General features: G+C 43.1%; 1 long non-coding RNA gene across 1 annotated transcript; it reads left to right on the top strand.

Annotated features, from left to right (window-relative positions):
- Positions 1-3,034: 3,034 nt before the first annotated feature.
- LOC143419528 (uncharacterized) lies at positions 3,035-5,059 on the top strand. The gene is made up of 3 exons (XR_013099526.1): positions 3,035-3,387; positions 3,941-4,616; positions 4,697-5,059. It is a non-coding gene; the product is annotated as an uncharacterized LOC143419528 (long non-coding RNA).
- The last annotated feature ends 4,422 nt before the right edge of the window (positions 5,060-9,481 follow it).

The raw sequence follows: 9,481 nt of genomic DNA, 5'->3' as shown, positions 1-9,481 counted from the left end.
TGTATCAGACATGACAGCAAACTTCTTTTCTTGCTGTCAAACTAAATACTTTATTAGATTTTACCCATGGATGTTTAATACAAGCATTTTTTTCCTACACTCCTGGCAACTACAGTGTTACAGTTTTTAGCAAATATTACTCCAAGTACTACAGAGCTTTATTCATCCCACAATTGTTGATTAGTTGCTTTAACAGCTGTTTTCCAACAGCTGGTTGAACTGACGGCCATCATACTGTACATGTGATCAATCGATGGTTTTTTTTGTCAGATTTGGAATCAAACAAAAGTATAAATCAAAAATCTTTTTTTCAAAAAAGACATTAAATACCACCATTGGTGTGAGCAGAGGTTATGCAAAACCTTCAGGAGGGTATGATGATATAAATGTTAGTGGTTATTGAGATGTGACCTCACTTCCTGTTTAGAGGGTTAGTTGCTGATTTTGATCAACCATAATGTATAAACATTACAGCCATTTAACACATAGACCTGTATCCCTGGTCTGTTGCCAGGTGTTTAGCCAGTCTTGTTTTATCACTCATTAGCAAAGCTGGAAAAACTCAAGACTTCACCTGCAGCAGGAAAAAGGAGACAGATTCTCTTTTTTTTTTTTGCCTGTCCCATTTGGTTCTTTAGCCGTCAGAATTGTTGTCTGAAGACCAACAAGGATACCCGATGGATTTATTTTGCCAAATGGATCATCGTGGCATTGGCGTATTGGTCCATTTGATCGACCTTTGTTTTTATTATTTATTATATTTTATTTTCAGATGTTACAGACGGGACAGACATGAGTGAGGGATAGGAAAGGGAGAAAGAAAGAGGAAGGAAAAGAAAAACAGAAGGGGAGAGGGACAGTGAGAAAGGGGGAAAAAAATAAAATAAAATCTCCTGGATCACCTGTTGAGAGAAGAATAGAAAACAAGCAAAAAAACCCAAAGCAACATACTAAACACAACACCATCGCATTAATCTAGCTAAGTGTAAACAGCAGTAAATACTAAATATTCAATGTTGTTGTGCAACACGCAGGACAGACAGCGCACAATGTGCTTCGAAGTAGCAGCCAAGAAAGGTGTAATTTAAGTCTGCGAGCAGTGAACACCCGTGTGCACACCTGTGTGGATCAGCACGCTTGTATTCAAATGGTTTCCACATGTAATGGTCTGCAAGAGGATGTAGAGAGCCATAGCCCCGTCCCACAGGGCATGAAGCAGGCATGGAGGAGATCCAGGCCCCAGACATCCAGAGGCCCCAGAGTGCGAGAGCCCAAGGAGGACCACCAGAGGGGCATCCGTGCCACCTTCATGACAGACAGATTCTCTTTATGTACAGTACAATGGTACAGTCTGTCTGATATGCAAAGGCTTCATTTTCCAGTCACTGATAACAGAGTTTTATTAAATGTCTGCAGGTAGTTTCCCCATTGGACATTTTCTTAATCTGGACAGTGAAAGCTTATCTTTGCCTCTTTTCCACGTTGGTCATCTATTCTAACAGCCACTTTTTGCCTCACCCAAGTTGTCCACCAATTATTTCTAGCTGCTCACCCAAACACAGGAGACTAGATGCATTCATAAGTTCCTTTATACTGAATTAAATGATGAACAAATAATTTTATTGTAAATGTGTTAAGGAGGACCCCCACACACAGCGGTTAGCAGCTTCAGTGTCTATTTACAGTGTATGTGTTTGCAGCTGAGTCACTTTTCCGTGCTCTCTCAACTCAACCATCTTCTCCACGTTTGTGGGGAAGGTGGATAATCACCAGACACTTTAATAGGTACAGCTTTGGAACCAGTTATTAAGATTAACATTTATTTGCATTTATTTATCTATAAATCTAATTCCAAATTTTAAAAACTGTGTAAACTGTAACTTTGTTGTTAAGATGGAAGCTTCACTGATGAAAGGTATGATTCAGAGTGTAACATGAACATATAGATGAAGCCAGCCGAGAGGTGTGCAGGTGGATGAGCAACAGCTAATAATTTTTGGTCCCGATGATGACTTCTTTTTTTTGGCTCACTCAGACCTGGGGCCCTTCCCATGGGACTCTCTCTGAAACTTTCAAAAGTCATCCATGTGGAGATTACATTAGCAGGGGAGGGTTGTAACTGTAGTGTTGATAAGTAACCCAGGATGCAAATGTTGGGGGATAGAGGGATCGGGCAGTCCAGTATGTGTGATAAATGGTCTATAACTCCGAAAGTGCTGACAGGAGTGCAGTGCCAGATAGCACGCTAACAGCTGTCTGTAGTTTTCTGTGTGCGTTGTGTCCATGTTTGAAATTCCCTGAATCCGATTTTTATGTAGTTTTTCACCTGTGGAGCCTATTCTGTGGATAACTTTATACTGTATATATGATATACTGAGCCTATCGTTCAAGTTGGTCCTAACATGGAACCCTGTGGAACTCCATAATTAACCTCAGTGTGTGAAGAGGACTCTCCATTTACATGCACAAACTGGAGTCTATTAGATAGATATGATACAAACCACTGCAGCACAGTACCTGTAATACCTACAGCATGTTCTAATCGCTCTAATAGGATATTATGGTCGACAGTATCGAACGCTGCACTGAGGTCTAGCAGGACAAGCACAGAGATGAGTCCACTGTCAGAGGCCATAAGAAGATCATTTGTAACCTTCACTAAAGCTGTTTCTGTGCTGTGCTGAGCTCTGAAACCTGACTGAAACTCTTCAAATAAACCTCTGCAGATGATCTGTTAGCTCAGGGAATCATGCTAACTGTATTACATAGCTATATTCTCATTGTCTATGGTTACTCATTAAAAAAAAGTTTGTAAGGCACATTGGGGAGCGATGTGAGCAAGGATTCACAAAGAGTAAAATCTGTCGCCCTGCAGAGCGTCAATAAGGTTTATTTTCTTATTTATTACTTACTTATTTTCTCTCGCCTACTAACGCTCACTAACTGTATGTGTCACGGCTGGTGGGGTGAGCCGTGTGGTGTAGGAGGAAAAAGGACCCAAAATGCAGGCAGCCGACTGATGATATGAGTGAGGATTTATTTACAGGTGACAGTGGCAGAAACAGACAACGAAGCATGAGAAATACTAACGGAAACCTAAACTGGGAAAACTAAATAACAAACCGGAGATCATAGGAACAGGGTGGGAGGCAGAGAGACGCCAACGAGGAACAGGACACCATGAAACACAGACGATCCGACGATGAACAGAAGCCAACACACACTATAAATACACACTAGGTAATGAGGAGATGACATGCAGGGGTGGACACAGCTGACACTAATGGACATGATGAGAGGCAGACCTACAAAGTAAAACCGGAAACACACAGACTGTTTTACAACAAAAATGCAGGGACCTGAACGGAGCACAGAGGGGAGACACAGGTAGGAACAATAAACACGACAACCAACCCAAAGAACGAATACAGAGTCAGAATAAACACCAAACACAAGATGAACCCAAAAAGCAACACAAAACGCTGGGTCAACGACCCAGGATCATGACAGTATGTGTGTCTCTCTCTCTCATCTCACCCGTTGCACTTCTGACCTTTCACCAGAACAGAGGCTCATCCTTATGTGTAACAACTTAACTGAAACTATATGCACTATGTTGAATAAATGTTATAATCAAGAACCTCTACTAAAAGCTTAATAAAAGATATAAATGAAATTTGAATAACCTAGTCCAAACAGCTCCTCAGAATAACCTGCACTTAGACTCTGCTTTCGGTTTCACTTCTGCAAACGCGCGCTCTGCAAACCTGCAACTTCCTGTCAGCCTGCAACTTAGTCTTTCTGAAAGACACACACTGTTTAAACATCTGAATGCAATATCAGTTCTGTAGATTATATTATTAATGCAATGGTAATGACGATGATTATTAACAATAGCAGCAAAATATCTCTCCACTCTCAGTACCGCCCTATTTTTCAGACATCATCATCATCTCAGCTCCACAACACTGACACAGCACAGAGTCAGTGCACTCTGCAGTATCTGCGGCTGTAACGCGGCACACACGTGTTCTGAAAACCAGGTCAGCTGTTTGGACTCACCTTCGTCAGAGACTGACGGCGTTTTAATGCAGCGCCCTCTGGAGGCCGAGCAGAGACCTCCACTCCAGGAGGAGTCCGCTACCCATCCTCCAGCCTCCACCCCAAATAGCGTGCCCTCCTCTTCCTCTTTTCCCCTTCCCTCCTCTTCCCAGCCCTCGATTTCTTCTTCTTTTTGCCCGACACTTTATTCACGCCGTCTTTGTATGTCTGCGACTTGTTGGTCTCCTGTGGCAGGTTGGTGCCCTCCTCCTCCTCCAGCCGGAAGCTGATGGGGCGGTTCTTGGTGCCTCCGGGAGGTTTGGAGTGCAGGGTGCTGCCGGTGGTGCTGAGGTTGATTCCTAGGCCGACCCCCGGCATCCTGACTCCGGCGTCGCTGCTGCTCCCGCCTCCCCCTGTGGTCCGCATGGGGAGGTCACGGATCTCTGCCGTGTGGACTTTGTCCAAAAGTGCCTTCAGGAGTAAAACACGCTCATGTTCCATCATCATCCGGCCTTTGTCGTGCATCAGCTGAGCGTGACTCACCGATCGTTTCCTGAACAGAAGAAAGAGAGAAGGTTTGTTTACATGAAGCTTTTCATCGTTCTAAAAGATTTTCAATCAAACAAAAACAACAACGCCCTTTTAAATGTTTCAGAGCTCATCTGTGCAGGTTTCTCCTTAAATAAAAACACCCTGTGACTCTGGCTGGAATCAAAAGTGTTACCATCTACACCACAGGAAGCACTTCAAACTGAACCATGCAAAATAAAATAATATTTTTATTGTGGAAAAATTTGGTCTAATATTTGTTTTTACAGGCTTATTGACGAAGCTAAACACATGTGCATTATTTTGGGTTGCTCCCTGTTGTCCACATACTTTTGGCATTTTAGTGTTGACCTGACTGACCAGCAGAGGGCAGCACAGGCAAACAGTTTGAAATGGAGCAGCCGGAGAAACCGTATCCTTCTTCTCCTTTAAATTCTTCCCTATAAATTCGACGGCATTTCTTGAACACAGGTTTCACTGCTGTCTTTCCTCTCCAGTTGTTTTTGGACAGCGCTGTTGCATCCATGCAGAGAAATGACCTGATTCATCAAACCACAGCCGTGCCGTTGCTTTCCAAGCCTTTTAAAAGTGATACAGAAGATCCCCGCCCTGCGAGGAGGTCCAGGAGGGTTTTCTCTCCTTTTAGATGAACATGAGCGCAGCCAACGCTTTCACTCTTCATCAGCGTGGATGTTAACCGGCACATTCGTGGCACTCAAAACCCTTGAGGAATTAAAAAAAACTGCTGCCACAAACACTTTGTGCCAATTAAATGTGGTGAAGGAAAAAAAAAGCTGCTGTGATTCTGAAATGAAGCTGCACATTCCTCCACACTGAAAAAGTGAGTCATAATAAATCTATCGACTCTGATTTTAGCTGAATGGTAAATGGCCTGTATTTATATAGCGCTTTACTTAGTCCCTAAGGACCCCAAAGCGCTTTACATATCCAGTCATCCACCCATTCACACACAGGTGATGGCAGCTACATTGTAGCCACAGCCACCCTGGGGCGCACTGACAGAGGCGAGGCTGCCGGACACTGGCGCCACCGGGCCCTCTGACCACCACCAGTAGGCGGGAGGTGAAGGACCTGTTTCCACTCAGCTGATCATCATACCACTCGAAGACAGACACACACACACACACACACACACACATACAGCGCTTATATCTATGACTCTTGCTTTCTCTTGTTTTGCCCCTCAGGTTTTTGACCTCACATCCACTGCAGCACCTCCTGTGAGCTCCATGCAGGACTATGCTGACATGTGTGAGTCCTTATACTGAGGCTATGATAATTACTCTTCATACTGATGCACTGACTTGTATTCTCTCACTGATTCAAAAACTGGGGCAAAAAATCTGTTACAGCAACGTAGAGTTAGAGTTACACGGTGATGCAGGTTACCTGCGGTCTCAGTTCAAGGATGGATCCCCTCTTACAGCACAGAGGTATAATCTCAAAAATGCTGAAACTTGTTAAGTTTTATAAATGAAAGATCTACAAAGCTGTGAGGGATTCAGGCTTCGCCGCAATGTTGCTTTACTGCGAGTCTCTGAGACTAACAGAGCAGCGGACAAAGGTCGGAGGCTGCACACTGCTGAGCGCCAACGCCGCCCAGACACTTCAGGTGTGTGAGCATACAAACAGCTTCAGCAGGAGATACCGGAGGTTCCCGTGATGCCCTCCTCCACCCCCTGCTTCATACAGCAAACTGAGTAAGTGAAGCCTGATGACTGAGCTGCCGCTTCTCATTCAGCTTTTCCTGCTGAATAATAAAAATATCCAGAGCAGAACACACAGGCGGCCTGGGTTTATATGCATACAGATATTTCCTGTAAATCGCCGCCTTTGAAAGCCGATCTGGTTCTGTTTTACCTTTAATAACAGTCACATCAAACACTCCACAGAGAGGAGGAGGAGCGGGAAAACAGGCCGGGACATCCTGCAGTGGCAGCGTTCCAGCGCCCCCCGTCCTCAGCCTGCCGGCTCTTAATTGTTTCTTTCTGTGGGAGACGAGTGAAAGACGTGTGTTTCCTAAAGGCAGCGGCGAGTGGTTAGAGATGATTCACGGCCCTGATGGCTGACAGTACCGGGTGGCTCTGATGGATCTCCAACTTCCTAACTGGCAGACCACAGGCAGTAAGGATGGGCGGACATGTCTCAGCCTCCACCACTCTCAGCACTGGAGCCCCCCAGGGGTGTGTTCTGAGCCCCCTGCTGTACTCTCTGTACACATATGACTGTGTGGCCACTACCAGCTCCACCACCATCATCAAGTTTGCTGACGACACCGTCGTGGTGGGCCTGATCTCTGATAACAACGAGACGGCCTACCTGAAGGAGATTAGGAATCTGGAGAACTGGTGCCAGAGGAACAACCTCCTTCTAAACGTCAGTAAGACAAAGGAGCTGATAGTGGACTTCAGCACTAAGCAGGAGAGGAACTACCAGACCCCCGTCATCAACGAGTGCCCAGTGGAGAGAGTGGACAGCTTCAAATACCTCGGAGTTCACATCACGCAGGACCTGTCATGGTCCTGTCACATCAACACCGTGGTGAAAAAGGCCCGACAGCGTCTCTACCACCTCAGACGCTTGAGAGACTTCCAACTGCCCTCCAAGGTGCTCAGGAACTTTTACTCGTGCACCATAGAGAGCATCCTGGCGGGAAACATCTTAACCTGGTTCGGGAACAGCACCATGCAGGACAGACGAGCTCTACAGAGGGTTGTGCGGTCAGCTGAGCGCACCATCCGCTCCGAGCTCCCTGACCTGCACTCAATCTACAGCAGGCGGTGCTGGACCAAGGCCAGGAAGATGGTGAAGGACCTCAGCCATCCCAACAACAGACTGTTCTCTCTGCTGAGGTCAGGAAAGCGATTCCGCTCCCTGAAGACCAACACAGAGAGACTGAGGAGGAGCTTCTTCCCGCAGGCGATACGGTCTCTCAATCACACCACCACACAGTACTGACCCACACATATAGTTCTTACACACACACTGGACTTTCTGGACATTGTTATCACTTAAATCACTCTAAGCATATTTGCACTGCACAAGACATAATGTGGATTGCACAACACTGGTCACTATATTCTTCATTTCCAGTTAATACTTGTACAGCTGCTGTTATTGTGTATATATTTATTTATATTTAGATTTCTTCATACATTCTTATATAGTTCTATATTGTGTATTTTGTTGTACAGTTATTTTATTTTCAACTTTAATTTATATATTTTATCTTATTCTTTCCCAGTTAAATTTACCCTTCATTCTAATTTGTGTTGTACAGTTATTTCATTTTTAACCTTAATTTTTTTATATTTTATTCCTTCCTAGTTAAATTTACACTTTAATTTTTCATATTTATTTCCTATCTTATTCATAGCCCTTTCCTTTTTTTTTTTCTTTAGGTCACGAGCAGTTGTCTAAGCATTTCACTGCATATCGTACTGTGTATGACTGTGTACGTGACAAATAAAATTTGAATTTGAATTTGATGAATGTTTCTGATGTTACGGCCCCTTTTAAAAGAAATTTGCAACTTTTTTTTTTGTCCGGCAAATAAAACACTAGAATTATTCCTGCATTAGCCCAAAAACAACCACACCACAAGACACCCAGAAAAAAATGAAGAATACCACAAAATCCTGACAGTCATTGTTATTATTATTATCATTATTTTTATTATTATGATTGTTATTGGCTCCAGATTTAAAGGGACTTTTTTTAATCACTCGCTGCAGATTTTAACTAAAACTTTCACCACTAGGGGGCAGCGCTAGCTGAGACATGTTCTCCGTTTTTAGTCGCGCTCTGGCTTCACCAATAGTTTTTGCTTTTACTTGGTGACCAATTTAACAGTTAAAGTTTAAATTTAATCACGGCGCCATCTCCTGATTCAAAACAGTATTACAAGAAAGAAAAGCTCCAGTTTGACTTTGTTAATATCTCTAAAATCAACAAATGCTTTGGACATAAAGTCAGTGCAGTCGAGAGGTCATTATGTTGACCCTGTGATGTAAAAACAAAATAGTTTTAAGTTTTAAAGATTTGAAATACCTTTAAACAAATTAATGTGCAATCATTCATTTGTTAACGTGTAACTCCTTAACAGAAAAAATGAGACACATCTTTCATAAAACTGCTTCATGAATACCAAAAGTTCACGTTTGACAGCCTGAGAAACACAAATTAAACATGAAAAACCATGAAAATTTATATTTTTTTGTCTGTGAAGGTTCTCAGTCATCCAGGCAGGGTTTTAATAGTTTTGCAATTTTCATTAGTTTTTATTTTTATTTAGTTTTGACTTCAGATTTTCAATTTTATATCAGTTTTAATTAGTTTTTACCAGTTGTTTGCTAGTTTAGTTTAGTTTTTATTTTTTGAAAATCCTTAGTTTCAGTTTAGTTTTGATTCGTTTCAGTTATAGTTTTAGTTGTGTTTGCAATAATTAAGTGTAACAAAATCCCAGTTTCATCATATCAGTCATGCTCTTCTGCTCATCCTTGGGTATGTTGCTATTCCAGCTACCATACCCTGCACAGGTCGCCTGTCTGTCGCAGGGCTAACACGCAGAGACAGACAACTCACATTCCCACCTATGGGTTCTTTAAATAAATAAATAAACAAAGGCAGATGAACAACCATTGATACCAGGCAACTATAAAATGTATATCTTGGCCCCAATGAGACTATTAGCTCTTGCAGCACCGGGTGTTCCTAATTTTGGTTCAAGTGAATTGATAAACTTTTTGAAGGCAATTGACTCACACAGTTATGTAGATGTCCCTGTCCTGTTGTCTCGGGATGCATCACGCTGCCTGCCTGGGGTTAGCTTCTGTTTCTGGGGATGAGGGTTGAGTGTGCTCCCTTCTCA

Source organism: Maylandia zebra, linkage group LG1, assembly GCF_041146795.1.
Source record: "Maylandia zebra isolate NMK-2024a linkage group LG1, Mzebra_GT3a, whole genome shotgun sequence".
Classification (NCBI taxonomy): Eukaryota; Metazoa; Chordata; class Actinopteri; order Cichliformes; family Cichlidae; genus Maylandia; species Maylandia zebra.
The sequence above is the reverse complement of the archived record's forward strand: the minus strand, read 5'-3'. Positions and strand labels throughout refer to the sequence as shown.